The sequence below is a fragment of the Narcine bancroftii genome, chromosome 7, assembly GCF_036971445.1.
Source record: "Narcine bancroftii isolate sNarBan1 chromosome 7, sNarBan1.hap1, whole genome shotgun sequence".
Lineage (NCBI taxonomy): Eukaryota > Metazoa > Chordata > Chondrichthyes > Torpediniformes > Narcinidae > Narcine > Narcine bancroftii.
In genome coordinates this window covers 151,782,518-151,802,718 of record NC_091475.1, presented here as the reverse complement: position 1 = coordinate 151,802,718, position 20,201 = coordinate 151,782,518, and the positions used below count along the sequence as shown (strand labels likewise).

Below are 20,201 nucleotides of genomic sequence, written 5' to 3'. Positions count from 1 at the left end.
CAATAGGTGGCCATTTCCATCACCTATTGTGTAATTCTACTACCAGACACATTCTCCTCTCCTCCCTTCTCCGCCTTCCACGGAGTCCGCTCCCTCCACTCCTCCATATCCACCAATCATCCCCTTGTGATCGCAGGAGATGCTCCACTTGCACCCACAGCTTCTCCCTCACCACCATATGGGGCCCCAAAGAGTCCTTCCAAATGAAGCAACTCTTGTGTATCTGCAAAGGTCATCCACTGCATCAAATGTTCCCTTTGTGGTTTTCCCTAATTGGAGAGGCTGGATGCAGATTGCGGAATTGCTTTGTTGAGTACCTTTGTTCTATGCACTGCAATAGCATGGATCTCCCAGTGTCAACCCATTTCAATTTTCTACCCCAGTCCCATGCCTCACCTGCCGTCTCTCCCCTTCCCCTATCCCTATGTCTTCTTTCCTCTTGCTCTGCTTCTCACTCTTTCCCTTTCCATCTGTCTCCTGTATTCTAGTCTTGAATTCACAGAGCTATCCCCCCTTCATTGATCAATTCTCACTTTTCCTCTCCTGTCCAAGTCTAATTATCATTGTTTGTCTGTTGCCTTTTCCTCCTCCCCCTGCCCTCTCTTCCCTCCTCTCCTAGCCTTTTGCTCATACCTTGAAAAAGGGCTCAGTCCCAAAATGTTGGTAATATATCTTTTTCTCATATGGATCTCATATGCAAGTCCTCCTGCATTTTTGGTTTTAACTGCTGTCTCAGGAGTGCCCAGTGGTTGATATCTCCAGGGCAATATCGTGTGTTCCTTTGTGGTGCTTCCAACAGGTGGTCAGCATAGAGAATTATATTACCACATTCACACCTTGACTTGGGAGCTGTTAATGAGGCAATTACCACTCATAGGAGGAAGATCCTTGTTAAATCTTTTGAATACTGTGAAACAACACCAACATAGTTTCACTGTATTTACTTCAGGGGTAAATTAATTGATTCTCATTGCACTGCAGTGAATGAAAAATGTTTTGCAGCAGAGTTTCTATGTTGCTGTGAGAGATTGATGGAATATATTTTGGATCAATAATTTATAAATTAGCTTGACCTATATTACTAAAGGTTTTCCAAAGAGCTACCTTTTACACAATCAAATTGAGTTCATGCAATTTCTATGAGGCTTCAGATACTAGAATCTGGGGTAAATAAACAAACTCATGGAGGAATTCAGTGGGACAACAGATCATCTTTCTGCAGAAGCAAAGGATGGTCATCCCTTTGTTTCCATGATGTGGCCTCACCCATTGAGTTCCTTCAGAAGCTTGCTTTATATTAATTATAATCACTAAGTGGAATAGAGTATGTATAAATGTAAATGACTAACAGTGTGGCAATGTTTTGCTGACACAGTACAGGTTATCTTTTTTGGCTTGGCTTCGCGGACGAAGATTTATGGAGGGGTACGTCCACGTCTGCTGCAGGCTCGTTGGTGACTGACAAATCCGATGCGGGACAGGCAGGCACAGTTGCAGCGGTTGCAAGGGAAAATTGGTTGGTTGGGGTTGGGTGTTGGGTTTTTCCTCCTTTCTTTTGTCAGTGAGGTGGGCTCTGCGGTCTTCAAAGGAGGTTGCTGCCCGTCGAACTGTGAGGCGCCAAGGTGCACGGTTTGAGGTGATATCAGCCCACTGGCGGTGGTCAATGTGGCAGGCACCAAGAGATTTCGTTAAGCAGTCCTTGTACCTCTTCTTTGGTGCACCTCTGTCTCGGTGGCCAGTTATAATGTGGCTGCAATAACATTTGTTTAAGACAAGAGCCTAACACCTAGAGATCCAACTGTGAATATTTATTGATTTATTGTTTCTCTTCCTGTTCTATTTATTATCGTTTTCTCCTCTTGTGGTTTAATTATTCTTAAATTATTTTGTATTGTGGTTTGAGTGTATTTTGTATCTCGGAAGCTGCAACAAGTGAGACATTCATACTATCTGTGCATTGTACTTGTCTATAAAACTTCATTTGTTAAGAGTTTTACTTTCATTCTCAGGTGATGCTTAAGTTTGCTGTAATCTTGCTGAGAATAGAGTGAATTGGGAAGGTATTCTTGAGCTATCCTCTGAAGTTTCTGTGGTTCGTGTATGAAAAGTGTCCATACAATGATTGTAGGGAGTTGTTGGATTTCCTAAACTTCCCTATTTTCTTATAATGTAGGAAGGCATTTTGGTCCATTCATTAATGCCATCTCACTGAGCAACTGTGCTATTTTTTGTCACTTGTAATCTATTCTATCCACATTTCCATGAACTCTTTCCAGATTTACCATGCACCTGCACGAAGGGCAATTTACAAGGCTTAATTTACCCACCAACTCGGGTCTTTGCAATGTGGTAGGAAATCAGAGTACTTGGAGAAAATCAATCAGGTTGCAAGGAGAAAGTGCAAGTTCACTACAGGTAGTAGAAGAGGTCATGATTGACCCCAGTCACTGGAACAGTAAGGTGACAGCTCTACTCATTGCACAACTAGGCCAACCATGTGATCCAATTTTATTTTCCCCATTAATATGTATGTGACGATGGAGAAATCTTGGCGGTACTGATGCTTCCATGCATTTTTTTTTGTCTTGGGCCTTTCGAGGTAACTTACAATTCCTTGTGGAGAAAGGAGTGTGTATGTGGTTGAAGGGTAGGTCATGAATCAGGCAGACGACTTTATTCTGAATGATGTTTCTTGAGTATTCTTAAGTAACAATTATTTAAGCAAATGGAAAATATTTATTTTTATTGCTAAATTATACTTGGTGGAAAATTTTTCAAAGAACCAGAAAATGGGTCACTTATTGCAGAATGGTCAGCTTTTAAACCCTTTTAGTGTAATGGCATTTATGTGTCTGATCTAATTGAATATGTTATCAGAGATAGCCTCCAGGGTGTTGATATTGAGGCCACAGTAAAGGTAGTGCTATAATGGAGGATTTAGACCAGCTTATGCAAGAAGGGATGCAGTTGCATCAGAAGACATAATCTCAATTCCACTATGGGGCCCAGGATCCAGTTGAATAGGAAGACATTATCTAAATTTACACTATGGGGCCCAGGGATGCATATGAATCAGTAGACATTATCCAACTTCCACCATGAGGTCAAGAGATGCAGTTGTCTTTTGTTGGTCGCAGACTGTCAGGAGACCTTGAAGATAATTAAATCATTTGTTCAAAGAGTTAAGATCTGAAGTAAACAACTTTTGGGTAATATAAGCCATGGTCCCACTGCTGAAGTTTGAGACTGTCCAAGAGGTGGCAACATCTCTCAGCAAGAAGAACTTCAAGATTCCAAACTGACGTCCCGGTCCGGGGAGGTGGAGAAGCTGCTACCGGCGCCCAGACAACCTACTACAAGTGTGCAGTCGTCGCCTCGCTTTGGAAGTTGGGACCAGTCCAGGCATTGATAAGTATAATTGGGAAGGGCTTGCATATTGTAGTGTGAATTCAGCTTTAGATTTAGTAATAAAGACTTGTATAAACTGAACTGCTCTTGGTGGTGTGTGTGTCTATTTTTTTTCGGTAGCTTGAGCACTGTGACCAATCTAAAACAAACAAAGTGAGAGGTACAAGTTTACCCAAGACAAGTGCCCAGAATGAATAATGCAGCAGACTGGACTATCCCTCCGAGGATAATTATTGCCTTGACCAAGCAAATGTGTAGCCAAATACAGTGTTATACACAAGAGACAGACACGAGCAGTGTTTTTTTGTATGAAAGGCATTCTTGGATGTAACTGTCAATCAGGAAAACACGGTCTGATAAATTATACAATATAAAAAGCATGGCATTCTCTTCAAAGTGAAACTGCACTAATAAAAGCAGGTGGTTGAAAGACCAATTATGCAGGGCTGTCAGTATTTTCATGATAGATGAGATGTGCAGTCTTGTTGTGACATGATTTACAGTATGCCATAGGCATCCTTGTGATGTTATCTTCAGCCTTTTCTGTCAAACAATATGTGAAACCTCTATTTCAAAATATAATTAAAAATCATGTCCAGATCATCTGTGAGTAATTATGCTGTGTTGTGTTTAGACCATGTCAGGGGCAGTTGTGGAACTTTTGAGGTCAGCAACTTCAATGAAATAATTATTGTTGCAGAAGAAGGGGAGTTAAAGTGGATGTAGAAATTCAGTATTGTATGGCATTAAAGCTAAATTCATCAGTGTATCTCTTCCAAATGTAACACTTCAAAATAGAATTAATTGAATGTGGAGTACTTTGAGAATGTGAAAAAGATCTATGTACATGGCGATGTGACAATCTTCCTTTATAATCCTTTATAATAAATAAGAGACTAGAATGTCATTGTTGTTTACAACTCATTCAAAAAAGATCAGTACCAAAGTTGAGTTTCCCATGGTTTATTAAACCCTATATCGGTCACTACATTGTTAGAAGCTGTTAAAAACTTGTTATGATGCTTAAAACAATACTTAAAATGGTCAATAAAATTTTTCAAACCACTTCAACCCCCTCCATCTTCATAGAACAAAGGGAATCAAAATTGACCATTTTCTTAAAACAGAGAGAGAGAGTCCTTGGCTAAGAAGACATTTATATGGAGAGATTCAAAGAATATAAACAACATCTATGGATGCTTGTAGAATCTGCTTGCAACTTTCACTTTAACCCTTACAATACTGATCCCTAAACCATTACAAAGAAAAAAAAATCAAACTTAGTAGTATATCTCAATTAAATATTCAAAACAAAGTGGAAGTCAATTATCAAAGCTTTCTGGTTCTTGTATAAGATTTTGGTAATTGGTCTGTTCAGAAAGCCAGTTTTAGCCTTAATCTGAACTTGATGTACAAGTCCTCTTTTGTCTTGGATGGTATCAACAATTTTCCCCATCACCCAGGAATTTTGAGGCACTGAATGTTTCATAACATTTATTCTCTTCTTCATACTTGAAATTTCATCTGGCAAAAGCAGATTATCGCCATCTCAGGATTAATCAATTCTTTAACTGTGAGATGTCTCTTTGCTTGAGTCTGAAGATTCCTGTCTCTCTGCTATGATTAAGAAACCATCTTTTAAATCTGAGCAACAATGATGTTGCCCTTTTCAAACTGTTCCCAGATGAGAAGTAATGGATTAAGCGGGTAAACTGAATCCATTTGTTCAGACGTGATCTGAACAGCATTTGCAGTTTTACTTTTGATTTCAGTCTTCTGGTAAAATTTCTTTTAATTTATCAGGATTTTGAGGCCAATCCTTTTGAGGCTGTAGAAGAAATTGAGGCCCTGAAACCAATGTTCCATCCTACAGAAAAGACAGACTTTCAAACCCCGGGAAGCCAGATCGGCAGGATTTTTAACTGCTTTAACATATCTCCACTGTATTGGACGTGAGACTATGAATTTCTTTAACAGACTTTGAAATCTTGTTTTTTTTTTGTTGTTGACTTATTTGAGCACAGAGGTGCAATCAGTCCAAAATATGGAGTCTTAGTTTCATCTGCAATTCTTGTTTTTCAACATTGTGCCCATTCTGCTTGCCATGGTAGCAGCCATCAACTCCTTTCGTGGGATAGTAAATGATTTCAATAGAGTCACTCTGGCCTATCCCATTGCAAATTCACAATATACATGATCCTTGTTATGAGGTAGTTACAGGTAGCTAAGAGTCCTGTAACCACCTTCACATGCATCTGCAAAATGATGCAATTGAGCAGATATTACATTTCTCAAATTTGTGGGTTTGAAGCATCTTTCAATCTTGAAGTCTTCCATCTTACAAAGATCCTGTATCCAATACATCCATTTTTGTACAATGGATTCTGGTACCTCATCATCCCAATCTTCTTCCTACAAAAATCTTGTAGGATTTTCTTGGCAGTCAGGACAACTGGTTCCAGTATTCCTAGAGGAACACGTATAGAGAGAATCCCCCTTCTTGTGAGAGGCTGGTCCTTATACATTTGAACTTAAAAACATCACTCTGAACATCTATCACCATGTCAACCGGAAGATTGTCATGGTCTAAGTCCAAATTTTTCATTTCTTTTGCCCTCTCTCATTCAGGTGCAGTAGCTAATACCTGGTGATTGTTACTTGTCCATTGGATAAGTAGAAAGCCTCATGATAAACAGCTATTGCGTCTTTAACTGTAGCTGCAGAAGTGAGATAGTTGTTCATATAAAAATTATTCCTGATGGTACTTATAGCTTGAGAGCTAAATTATTCCATATTGTCATCAACACACTTCCTAAGGGCAAAATTCACACAACTTGGTGATGAAGTTGCTCCAAATAGATGCCCTGTCATTCTGTGTTCCACCATATTCTGATCGTAGTCTCCACCAGTCCACCAAAAGAATCTAACAAATCGCAGTCCTCATTCGGTACTTTCACCTTCGGAATGTTGCTTCAATGTCTGTAGTGATATCAACAGGTTCTTTATGGAACCCTGTTAAGATGCCTATTAATGTACTGGTCAAATCAGGATCCTGTAAGAGTTTAGAATTTAGTGAAACTCCCCAATCAAATACCATGTGAATTTTTTTCTTCTGTGGATGCAAAATGTTGAACTAAGTACCATTTTTTTTGCCCTCACTATGTTCCAAAGTATTATCTGGTACTTTCTCTGCATATCCTTTGGATATCATATCAGAAATGCATTTGGTGTAGTCTGAATGAAAGGAAGAAACTTTCTTTAAACTTCAAATTCAGTTCGCGTTGCTCAAACACTTCTATTATCAGGCATACCTATTTTCATTAAAGGTAATTCAATGCAATAATGATCATTAACCAGCTTGGCAGGTATCGACACTAATTCCAAGAACTGCTGGTCTTCTTTTGAAGGTGCTTGGTCGTCCCCGAGGCTCTCAGTAAAGTTGTTCTTGGACTACTACCCCACAGCTTATCAAGCTTAGCAATCAATATCTTGTTTACACTTATAGCCACTGATTTTGAACCTTTTTTCTTTCTCCTAATGGTCCATTAATTGTTCATTAGTTTTGAGCATGAATGGTCCATTTCCCATACTCCTTATCATATCAAGTGATTCCAGAGCTTTTGGTACATCTAAACCAATCAGCAACTCACTCCTAGAGTTGATTTTGCGCAAATGATCATTTTTCAAACGTATCCATGTTCAATGTCATTTTTATGTGGGAAGTTTCCTTTATGCATAGACATAATTTTTTAAGTGTATATGCCTGGGATTTCTCAAAAATCAATACTATTCAAGTCCAGCAATGTCTAGCACTGAAAAAAAAAAGGATTCCATGTGTTTAATTTGACAATAGATAATAGATTTTTTTTAAAATCATTAGATTTTTTGACCTTCTTCCTTGAAGATTAAGCTTATTCACAGAGAAAAATGACGTGGTGCTTCCTGGGTCAGGAAATTCATAAATTTGCACTATTGCACTTCCTTTCTTGGCCTTGACCTGACAGGTATGATCAAAAGTTTACAGTTATTTTCACCAGCCCCAATAAAACCATTTGTCAATACTGAGGCTTCAGCACTGCCTTCATCCGCTTATTTTCTTGTCTTTTGTTCCTTTTCCATATATTTATTTTCCTGGAAAATATGTACTATTTTGTAATGTTTTAATTGCATGTCGCAGCTGAGTCACTTTTTGTGGTTTTTGCTGATGTGTCCTTTACACAGACAGCCAAAACTTGTTCCATTTTTCTTCAAGAAAGCAATTTTTGGGGGGAGGAGTCATGTGATGGGGTAGTGGCCAGTCGGGAAAATCAGCCCTCTCCAGGAAAATAGGAAAAAAGTTAGGAAAAAGCAAAGCATAACAAAAATAAAATATAGAAGATATTTATAGAAGATAAAGATACAAAGAAGATGGCCTCCAAGAAGGAGAAAATAAAAACAACTGGAAAAAAAAGTAGAAAATTCGCTGGAGAAGAAAGAAGAGGGCTTTACCTGCATGACCCTCTAGGTCAGTGCCTGTGCTGCAGAGTCATGACTCACCAGCCCGTGGACTACAAAAATGGCTCTCGGAGCCAAACAAAAGTACGCATTGCGCAATCAAAGGAGAAAGAGGACACCAGCGGGAGGGGGGCTCAGCAGAGGAGCGGGATGTCACAGAGCAACCAGCTGAGGGACGCCCGACACCAGGGCACTCAGCTGGAGGACGAGGAAGGCAGCAGAAGAGGGAGCGATGAAACAGACGTGGGAGATAGACGGAGGAATGACTGACAATAAGATCAACATCAGCAAGCACAACAGATGAGCAGCCGAGGAGGGGAGGACCAGCATGAAGAGGCTCAACAAAAAAAATACAAGCTGCTCATCAGGAAAAACAGAAGAGGTACAGACACAAAGAAGAGAAGAAAACACAAACATAGGTTTGACACAGAAGAAGAGGAAGATGACCAAGATCTGCACAGAAATAAAAGGTAAAATGATGAACAGATTATAGATAGTCTTTTTTTGAAGATCAAATGAGATCACTAAAAGAATGGTTATCATGAGAATTTAATGCAAAGGTACAAGGACTGCCTAAAGAAATCTCTTGGTGCCTGCCACATTGACCACCGCCAGTGGGCTGATATCGCCTCAAACCGTGCATCTTGGCGCCTCACAGTTTGGCGGGCAGCAACCTCCTTTGAAGAAGACCGCAGAGCCCACCTCACTGACAAAAGGCAAAGGAGGAAAAACCCAACACCCAACCCCAACCAACCAATTTTCCCCTGCAACCGCTGCAACCGTGTCTGCCTGTCCCGCATCGGACTTGTCAGCCACAAACGAGCCTGCAGCTGACGTGGACATTTACCCCCTCCATAAACCTTCGTCCGCGAAGCCAAGCCAATGAAGAATACAATTAAAAGGAAAATGAAAATAACAGAAGATAAAATGCAAAGGTTAGAACTTGTAATGACAGAAATAGGGAAAAGAGTAGAGAATGTGGAAGAGCAGGAAACGGCTGTAGAAATGGAAGTAAATGACTTGAGAGAAAAATTGGAAGAAAGTGACAAAAAAATTAAAGGGACACAAGAGTTGTTATCTCAGAAAATTGATATGTTGGAAAATTATAGTAGGCGAAACAACATAAAGATAGTGGGCTTGAAGGAGGGTGAAGAAGGCACATGAAGGAATTTATAAAAGGATGGATCCCGAAGGTCCTGGGAATGACAGAAATGCAGGAAGAAATGGAAATAGAAAGGGAACACAGAGCATTAGCTCTGAAACCACAGGCACAACAAAAACCAAGATCCATCTTAGTAAAATTTTTGAGACACACGGCAAGAGAAAATATACTGGAACGGGTGAGGAATAAAGTTAGAGAAGATAATAAACCATTGGAATACAAGGGTCAAAAAATATTTTTTTACCCAGACATAAGTACTGGGTTAAAGAGGAGGAAGGAGTTTAATACAGCAAAATCGATTTTATGGAAAAAAGGTTACAAATTCATGCTTAAAATGTTTATACCCGGGGAGCAAAACAGACTGTTCTTGGATCCAGAGAAAGCACAAGAATTCGCAGAAGGTTTGCAGGACAGGAGAAGAGATGGAGATGTAACAGGAATGAAGAATGGCGATAAAGTATATATAAAGATGTAAAAGCAATGCATATGTGAAGAACTAAAGAGGGAAAAGAGAAGGGAAGGAAGGGAGTAAGGGGGAAAAAAAGAAGAGAGAGTGCTTTGTTATATGTGTTTTACAAAAATAAGTGTTTTCTGGAGAGGGCTCGGTAGAGGGGGAATAACAGTCACTGGAAAATCAGTTGACGCTGCGAACAAGATTGCAATCCAAATGAAAAGGGGAGTTGTGGTTGCCCAGCAAGGGATGTGGGGCAACTCAGAGAGGGGAGGAACTTTTGGGGTTAAGGTATTAGTGGATGTGGGAACTGCGGGGGTACTTTATGTCTTAAATATGTTGTAAATTAAGTGTAAAAAGAGAAAAGTAAGAGATGAAAATGGGGAAAAGGGGGATGGAGGTGGTGAAGAGGTGGAAAAGAGGTGTAAAGATATAAGATGGCCATGTTGAACTATATGACTATAAATGTTAATGGAATACATAACCAAATTAAAAGGAAGAGGCTACTAAATTTATTGAAGAAGGAAAAAATAGATATAGCATTTGTGCAGGAAACGCATCTAACTGAAGTGGAACATAACAAATTAAAGAGAGACTGGGTAGGACACGTAACAGCAGTATCCTATAATTCAAAAGCTAGAAGTGTAGCCATACTAGTTAACAAAAATGTACCAATCAAAATAGAGGAGGAAATAATAGATCCGGCAGGGAGGTATGCAATGATAAAGTGTCAGATATACACAGAATTTTGAAATTTGCTCAATATATATGCACCTAATGAGGAGGATCAAAAGTTTATGCAGGATTTTTTCTTTGGAGATTGCAGACACACAAGGAAATATGTTGATAGGAGGGGATTTTAACCTTAATTTGGACCCAATGTTGGATAAAACTGGACAAGAGACCATTAAAAAGAATAAAATAGCCAAATTTATAGTTAAATCAATGCAGTAAGTGAAATTTATGGATATATAGAGGAGGCAACACCCAAGAGAGAAGGAATTTTCATATAATTCGAGTAGGCACAAAACTTACTCAAGGATTGATATGTTTTTGTTGTCAGCCCATATTCAAGGGAGAGTTAGGAATAGAACTGGAGGACATCCCACCAAGAACATATAGATGGAGGTTAAACTCTATGCTACTTAAAAGGCAGGAATTTAGGGAGTTTATTGAAGTCCAAATTAAAATGTATTTTGAAATAAACACAGGATCAGTGAAAGACAAATTTATATTGTGGGATGCAATGAAAGCCTTCATTAGAGGGCAGATAATAAGTTATGTGACTAAGATGAAAAAGGATTACAATCAGGAAATAGAGCAGTTGGAAAGGGAGATAGTAAGTACAGGAAAGGAATGAGTAAAAAGGGATGATATAATGAAAAGGAGAGAATTGGCGGACAAAAAAATTAAATACGAAACATTACAAACGTACAAGGTGGAAAAGAACATAATGAAAACAAAGCAAAAGTATTACGAACTGGGAGAAAAACACATAAAATATTAGCCTGTCAACTTAAAACAGAACAAGCTAAAAGAACGATACTGGTATCAAGGAAAAAGGACAAACCAATTACATATAATCCAACAGAGATTAATGAAAATTTTAAGGAATTTTATCAAACTGAGAACTAGGGGAAAGACGATAAAATAGAGGAATTTTTAGCTAAAATTGAACTGCTGAAATTGCAAGAAGAGGAACAAAACAAACTGATAAAACCATTTGAAATAGAGGAAGTACTGGATATATTAAAAAAGCTGTCGAACAATAAAACACCAGGAGAGGATGGATTTCCAATAGAATTTTATAAAACATTTAAAGGGTTATTAATTTCTCCTCTCCTGGAAGTAATGATCCAGATAGAAGAAACACAAAACTTGCCAGATTCATGTAAGACAGCAATAATTACATTAATACCAAAGAAAGGGAAGGATCCATTAACACCAGCATCATATAAACCAATATCTCTACTTAACTCAGACTATAAGTTAATAGTAAAATTATTAGCAAACAGATTGGCCGATTGTGTACCTAAAATAGTAAAACGAGATCTAACTGGATTTATTAAGCAAAGACGAACAGCGGACAATGTCTGTAAACTTATTAATCTAATCCACGCAGTTCAAGGCAATAAGAAACCAACAGTGGCTGTTGCTCTAGACACAGAAAAAGCCTTTGACAGAGTAGAGAGGAACTACTTTTTTAAAGTATTACAGAAGTTCAATCTGCCAGAAAAATATATAAATTGGATTAAAGCATTGTATAATGGACTGTTGACAAAGATATGTATCAAGTCACTTTAAATTAAATAGGTCAACTAGACAGTGATGTCCACTATCCCCCTCATTGTTCGCCTTAGCAATAGAACCTTTGGCAGAACTGATAAGTATAGCAAATAAAATAAAAGGGATAAAAATAAAGAAGGAGTATAAAATCAGCTTGTGTGCAGATGACATCATAGTATACCTAACAGAACCAGAGGTATCAGTAAAAGAATTACATAAGAAATTGAAGGAATATGAAGAAATATCAGGGTACAAGATCAAAGCAAATAAAATTGAAGTGATGCCAATGAGTAATGCAGACTATACAGAATTTAAAAAAGAATCACCATTTCAATGGCAAGCACAAGGAATCTGATACCTAGAGATCAAGTTAGATAATAACTTAATAACTTAAGTACAAATTAAATTATCAGCCACTAATAAAGAAATTGCAGGAAGACTTAGAACATTGGAAAGAATTACCGCTAACGTTGATAGGGAGGGTAAACTGCATTAAAATGAACATGTTCCCAAGGATACAATACTTATTTCAAATGTTACGAATTCCTTTAACAGAAAAATTCTTTAAGAAACTAAATAGAATAATAAGGATATTCTTGTGGAAAGGGAGGAAACCAAGGGTAGCGTTAGATAAATTAGCAGAGGTGTATAATCAAGGTGGTTTGCAGTTACCAAATTTTAGAAATTATTATAGAGCCGCACAATTAAGGTATTTATCAGATTTTTACCAGACAAGTGAAAAACCAGACTGGACTAGGATAGAACTAGATAAAATAGGGGAGAAGGTACCGGAACATATACTTTATAAGTGGGATGAAAAGCTGGTGTAATATAAAAACTCACCAGTACTACATCATTTACTTAATACATGGAAGATGATCCACTTAGAAAGGGAAAAAAAACAAATGATCAAATAACAAAATTATTATTCACGCAAAATCCGCTAATCCCTTTTACAATAGACAACCATTCCTTCAGAGAATGGGAGAGAAAAGAAATCAAAAGAATAGAAATTTGTTTTTTTGGGAAATAATTTATCAACATTTGAACAGTTGAAGTACAAATATGGAAAAACTCATGGTACAATGTTTGCATTTCATCAATTGAAAGCTTATTTAAAGGATAAATTAGGAAACGAGATTACCTGAAGGAAGCTGCTTTGAATGTGATTACAGACACAATGATAATTAAATGATTTATAACCAACATGTACATTAAGCTGCAAGATAAGGAAAATGAAATAAACTATAATCCTAAACAGAAGTGGGAAAAAGATCTAAACATAAAGATAAAAAATGAAGTATGGGAAAATTTATGTTCTGGAACTATGAAGAATACAATAAACACAAGGTTACGCCATGATACAGTATTATTGGTTAGACAGGGTATATATTACTCTTCAAATATTTTTAAAAGTGGGATTCAACATTATCGGATAGATGTTTTCGCTGTAAGAAGGAAATGGGAACAACATTGGGCATGTACGAAAGTGAATACGTTTTGGGAAGAATTAAGTCAGATACTAAATAAAATTACAAAAAAAAACATACCAAAAAAAACAGATATTTCTTTTAAGTAACATAAGAAGTAGAGAATTAGGCCTCAAAATGGATGCAGTGCAAAAAAAATTCATTATGATAGCCTTAGCGATAGCAAAAAAAATGTGTAATGTCAACTTGGAAAATGGAAGAGAGCATGAGTATACAGCAATGGTACATGGAAATAAATAAATGTATTCCATTGAAAAAAATAACATAATTAAAAAAATAAAGTTACAATGTTTGAACAAATTTGGGAACCATACATGGAGCATATCAGAGACAGCTTGTTTATGACCTCCATCCCCTAAAATGAGAGTGAAAATGATAAGAAGACAAACCAACTAGATTCAGCGTGTAATAAATAGATGATGCATTTTTCTTGTTTATTTTCCATTGTGTGAAGATATTGTTTTATGGTTTTATTGTATTGTATATGTTGAATATTTATGGATTTTGGAGGGGGTGGGTAGAGGGGAGGGAGGGAAGGGGGGGAAAAAAGGGGGAAAAAAAGGGAGAAAAGACCATTGTGTAAATTTAATGAGAAACGTTTGTACATATTTTGGTTGATATGGTTCATAGTGTGAAATATAAAACATATTTTTTAAAAAAAGAAAGCAATTTTTCTCACTGTGCGTCTTCTTTACCATCTGTGCACACGTATCCAAATCATGCGTATCATTACCAAACAAACATTTATTCACAACAGGCAAACTTTCATTTTTCTTAATTTCTTTATCTGCCACTGTTAATGAGGTGGCCAATGTGCTTATTTAAAATTTTGCTTGAGGATGCGATTTGGACTTCTCAACCTTTTTTACTTATTGTTTGAGTACCTTTGATGTTTCCATACACTGGATGTGTGACAACGTTCACTTGCCCTTCAATGAACGCCACCAAATCGTTAAGTAGCCATTTCATCACATTTTTTTCTAGTTTTCAACAATTTGACTTCTCCATGGTTTTCTCATCCAAAAGGGTAATTTATTTACAATGATTAGCATATCATTAGATATGTTAAGTTCTCGAAGATGGCCAATCTTCATCATGACATTGGAACATCCTCTAAGAAAGAGGATGTCAGCTTGTAAAGCCTTGGTGTCATCCAGTCTTATTGATAACCATGGAAGAGTCTTCTGTGCATAAACTGTAGAAATTTTAAACGTGCTGCCAAAATGCTTCTTTCGTTAAAAATTAGCTTGTTTGAATCCTTCATTCAGAGTCATATATTGGCAACCCCTTAGAAGATCTTGTGGTGGTCCACTCATGAACTACTGAAAATAACATGAGCAATCCTTTGAGTTTTGACACTTAATTTCATTACGGAGTTTAAAGCTTTTCATAAACACTTGGATTTCAAGTGGGTCATCATCAATAACTGGAATCTTTCTCTTGGGCAGAGAACAGATAGTCTAATTGAATTAATAATGCAGCCACTTCATCTTGCCTTGTTATGTAAGATGGCATTAGGCTCACATCTAGGTCATTATTGGGGTTTGAGATTTGGCACCACCGTGCATTAACCTGTTAAGTTCAGGACCATGCATGTCTTGTGTCTGTAGCACTGGATCAGTCTTGGTATCAAATATTTTCTTTATCTGTTGTCCTTTCTCAAAACGTAATGCTTTAGATAATTTACTTTGAGCACCAGATACCACAGCCTTCGACCTGGCCTGATTAACAGCAATTTCTGTGTCCAGATCAAGCAGCTCCTGCTGCTTTTTTTTAACTGCTCCTGCTCTTTAAAGGGATATCTCTCTTGAAGCAATTGCTGTTCCTGTTGCTTCTTTAACTGCCTCTTCTGCTCTTCTAAGTCAAATTTATTATGAAACAATTTTTATTTCCTTCAAGAGCTGCCATATCAGTCTGAATCTTTACCTGCGTAGATGCAGAACTTGAAACACTGGACCCTGATCTAGAACTCCTCTTGCTTTCAGCATTTGACGCACTACCCTTAGGCCCCATTTCAACCTGTACGTCAGATGTTGCCTTATTATCTGACTTTGTCTCCATTCTGGATTGCCCATCCTACACACCACCATCTTGTGGTACACCTTCAAACACTTCCAAATGGCTGGTTTCCCCAGCAGCTGAAATCTTCAGCTTTTTGATTTCCTCATTCAGTCTTGCTTGAAGAGTAGCTTTGTTTCCACATGTATCTAATTGTCACCTTTGCAATTCTACTTTAAATTCTGCTTCACCTTCTTGACAGAGCTCCACAGGTGCAGCAGTTGCCATCTTATCCATATAGCTGATTGTACCACTCAGACATCAAACATTCACAACAATAATACCAAAACAGTCCTCAATGGGCAAGTGGCAGTTTCTCCAAACTGTATTCTAACTTGCAATAAACACATAGAAAGAATCCTTTAGTAAGCCTTACTACTTCTTCATGGCCTTGTTAATGCTGTTGATGTTTGTGTTTCTTCCAAATGCTTTAGACAGAGCCCAGTTGATTCAGTCCAAATTCCAAATCCAATTTCCAACTTTCTATTGTCTTAAATTCCATCTTTTATTCACTAATGAGTCAATAATTCCTCATTTATTGACTAAATGTCATGACTATCTTCCTTTATAATTGCCAGGAGAGACTAGAATGTCATTGTTGTTTATGACTTATTCAAAAAAGATCCATACCAAAGTTGAGTTGAGTTTCCCAGAGTTTATTAAACCTTATATAGGTTACTACATTATTACAAGTCATTAAAACAACTTGGTTATATGATTAAACAATGCTTAAAATGGTCAATAAAAGTTTTTGGGCCATTTCAAGCCCTTCCATCTTCGCAGAACAAAGTAATTCAAAACAGAGGGGGAGTGAGAGAGTGACCTTGGCTAAGAAAATGTTTCTTTGGAGATACTCAAAGAATGTAAACAATATCTATGACTACATGCAGAATCTGCTTGCATCTTGCATTTTCAACCGTGCACATGGAAATATTTTATAGAGTGCTAACTTGCACAAAAAATATCAGAGCTATTTACCACAACCATCTGTTTTATTTAAATATTCCTTTGTAGAGGCAGCTACACTGCTCCTGCAATAACACACACAACCAGAGGGGTTGAGCTCAGTGAGCAGACTGGTTTATTGCAGGCTGTATTTATACTCCCAGCCCGGACCTGGCTGAGAACCGCGCTGGAGGGTGCTAACGTCACCGGGCGTCACGTGGTCCCCCAGCACGGGTTTCTGAACCCCGTGCTGGAAGGAAGGGAAACCCTTTTGGCCAGCTGCCCCGCCGTGTGGCTTACAAGCGGGGCCGGTTTGCCTGCCTCATGGTGAGCCACACCTTCTTAAAATACTTGCCAGTTAAGAAAACATTAAAATATGTCTGCTTATTAATTTGAATCCGAATTTAGTGCTTTTTTCTGTCTTAGTGGAGTTCCTCCCAGACAATGTAGCTTCACTTCCAATAATTTTGAATGGGGAATTTGAAGAATTAAACCTTAATTGTGCTGTTATCAACATAGGATAACAGTGGGTAAAGGAAGTCACTGCATTGTTAGTCTCCAACAAAAATGGTGTTTCTGCTATCATTTAATGCAGGATAATGTGTTTCCCATACTGTTATAATGGGAGTAGTTTTCTGCCATACCGTATCTTCATAAATAACATTTACTTACTTGATACCTGAAAGAATGGGAGAATTCAGGAATGATTTCAACTGTAAGCCATTCTATCTGCTCAATTAATTTTGAAAACACAATGTAAGACGCTTACTTTGTGAGCTGACGAACAACAGCAACTTTGCTGATAATCTTGTGGCAGAGATACTGCCAAATTAACTCTAAATTATTCAAATTGAAAGAGATAGGTTGCGCTCTCCCCATTTCTGATGGGCAAGCAGTTGACGCACTGCAATAGTCTTGAAGTAATGTGTTTAGGAGATTTCTACAACAGACTGCTTCCCAATGACCCATTATGGAAAAGAGATGAGTGCATATTTTGCTGTCTTCTTTCACTAACAAATGCAGTTTTAATTTCCAGGTTCCAGCTTTCTGGACAAGATACTAAAGTACAATCGGCAGTAACTTATTTTTTTACATTCAGAGTCAAAGCTGATACATTTTATTCACAATCTGTGTGAACAAGAGTAAAGTACTGTAAAAACCCTTGGTATCCAGCACCTATTGGGATTTGTTGATGCTTGATAACTGAATTTTCTGGTTGCTGGAGAGTGTGTGTTGCATGATTAGCAAACTAATGGTGAGGTGAGCCAATTTTAAACTTCTGAAGCATATAAAGGTTGCATTTTTAATGCATGAATTTAAATAAATTGTGCATTTATTTTGGAACAAAAGTATTAAATGATCTCTAATTTTAATTTGGAAAAAGGGTAACTGTAATAGAAGCTGGTTATCAATATTGTCTTAAAAATAGTTTACTTTTTTTTTGTAACAACCCTGAACTATCACGTAGGTGCCAAAATACTTTTAGAAGTTTACATGATTTATAAAAACAGAATATCATTATTTATGAACGCTTGATACACAATTTTATTCACTATAAGATCATTAACTCTTTGGGGATTTTTTGTAATTTAAAAAAGTTATTTTTCAATAACACAAATAGAGCACCACTCTCTGAAAAAGGAATATACTGTTCTAAGATATTCACAAATGCATTTCACCCAGTCTATTCAATGCACAGTTTTCACTTAACAAAACGTTTTCCAGGAAAGCATCCCTTTCCTAAATCAAAGGTCACTCTGTTTTCTTGCATCAGTTGAAATTGGTGATGTAGCAGGTGTAGCTTTATAATTAAATCTCTAAATTACGTAGCAGTGATCAAACTGTAGTTTCCATTTTGTGCATAAAGGGCAGATTATAACTCTGCAGCTGGCAAACCTGGATATGCTTGAGAACGGAAGATCTCCAATATCTCCTAAAATTTAGTCTAATGTTCAGAACCTCCAATGCCATCATAATCTTGAATTGTTGATTCATAATAGTTCTTCTGAAGGCCTGTTAAAAGTATTACTGCAGATAAAATGTACTTTGCGAAACAAGATGATACTCCAGCTTCCAAAATATTTCAGAATTGTCAGAGTCTGGAAATTGGAAAAAAAAAATTGAAGGGAAATTTAAAACATAACATGGAAAATGTGTTGGATTAAAGTAAAAGCAAAATACTATAAAAATGTAAAACATACATAAGCGAAATATTCAATAAACAAACATTATATTGGATGCTTTTAATTCAGGCTACTTTGTCTATTTTTTGCATATGAAAAGTAGATTGTAAATTTTATATATTGACATTTAGATAACAACATTATTTTTTTTAATCTAGTTCTGCAAGTATCTTTTTATTGCAAAATAGTTTTGATATGGGTCTTGACTTTTCAGTGTCTTGTCCTTGGACCTCAGCAGCAATTTCAGAGTCCAATGCCAGCCACACCAACCTGGGGTATATAGTGTCCGGCCCCAGGGACTTATCAATTGTGATGCTTTGAAGAAGATTCAACACTTCCTCTTCCTTAATCTTCACATTGTCCACCACACAAACCTGTTCTATTCTGACCTCACCTAATCAAGGTCCTTTTCCTTTATGAATACTGAACCAAAGTATTCATTTAGGACTTCACCAAACACCTCTTCCTCCAGGCACATGTTTCCTCATTTATTCTTTAGCTGCCCCACCTTTATTTGATCATCCTTCTGTTTGTCACATACGTAGAGAATGCCTTGGGGTTCTCCATAATCCTACATTCCAAGGGCTTCTCATGCCCCCTTTTGAGCTATCCTGCCCTTTCTTAAGCTCCTTCCTGGCTACTATATACTTCTCATGAGCCCTTCCTGTTTCCTGCCTCCTTTCCACTCCCCTGGTTGCTATCTCCATTTAGTCTTCCTAATTTAAATACAGATATTTTACATGTTCTTACCTTGCTGGAAACAAGATGGTCTGAAATCTCTTCTCGCTGAAGCCTTGTGAGCCAAAGCCTCTAAGTCACACTCCTACCCTGAGCCACTGACACACTGGCTGCTCCTCTTGAGCGACCCCTTTTTTTAATTGGTCACTGCTCTTTCTCTTTATACTCCTCCTACTAATCACTATTCTACTTAACACTTAACTATCCCTCAGCTCCATTTTTAAATGCACTCACCTCAAGCTGGTTCCCAACACTCTCACGGGTCTCCCGGGTCCATCGCTCTTCCTCTTACAGTACTGGTCTTGAGAAGGTCGTCCCATTTCAGTCTTGTTCTACATTCACAAGATTTCATTCAGTGTAGTGCTAAAAAGGCTGCAGATCTGCCCTTTATTATGAACAGAGGTAATTTTTGGTGCATATTTATTTGATGCCATTGTGAGGGTATTTTTGATTGGTAGGGCTTCAAAATATCCGGAACATTTGTGGTTTGAGTTGCTTTGTGTCTTAAACTATTTCTTTATAATTTGGCACTGAGCTATATGGACATGCATGTTTTTGAGATGACTCACAGCCCTTTGGTCAAGCTAAACATGTTAAGTAATTGAAGGAGCTGATCAGAAACACTGATACAACCAGGATTTGGGCGGTGGGATGCAGGGTGGGATAGAATACTTCGCAAATTTGCAATTTACTGAGACTTCACGGGAAAAAAAAAGTTACGGAGAAATTAATTGGCTTGCACAAGTGCTACTCTGCAAAAATAAAATGGTTTTATTAATCCACTAGCTTGTTTACAGAGTTCAGATGTCAATGCATGCTATTTTCAAATGTTGATATTTTAAATTGCTGATGTGCAGCATACAAGTTTTAACTCTTAACAGAGTTGTTTATTTTTTAGCCAAGAGTTGAATATATTGCTTCTTACCTTACATGGTAAGTTTTCGCTGAAACTCTCTTATTGCTAAGATACTCAAGATTTTTAAATA

The 20,201-nt window shown here is 37.5% G+C and overlaps 1 protein-coding gene and 1 long non-coding RNA gene across 10 annotated transcripts in view; one reads left to right on the top strand and one right to left on the bottom strand.

The window, feature by feature from the left end:
- Window positions 1-20,201, top strand: part of LOC138739226 (protocadherin Fat 3-like) — a 781,242-nt gene that overhangs the window by 350,531 nt on the left and 410,510 nt on the right. The window lies entirely within an intron of this gene.
- Window positions 17,770-20,201, bottom strand: part of LOC138739229 (uncharacterized) — a 31,928-nt gene continuing 29,496 nt past the window's right edge. Inside the window, exons 2-3 of the long non-coding RNA XR_011342101.1 lie at window positions 19,450-19,547; window positions 17,770-18,393 (exon numbers count right to left, since the gene is read on the bottom strand). This is a non-coding gene — a long non-coding RNA (uncharacterized lncRNA). The remainder of the gene's footprint in view (window positions 18,394-19,449; window positions 19,548-20,201) is intronic.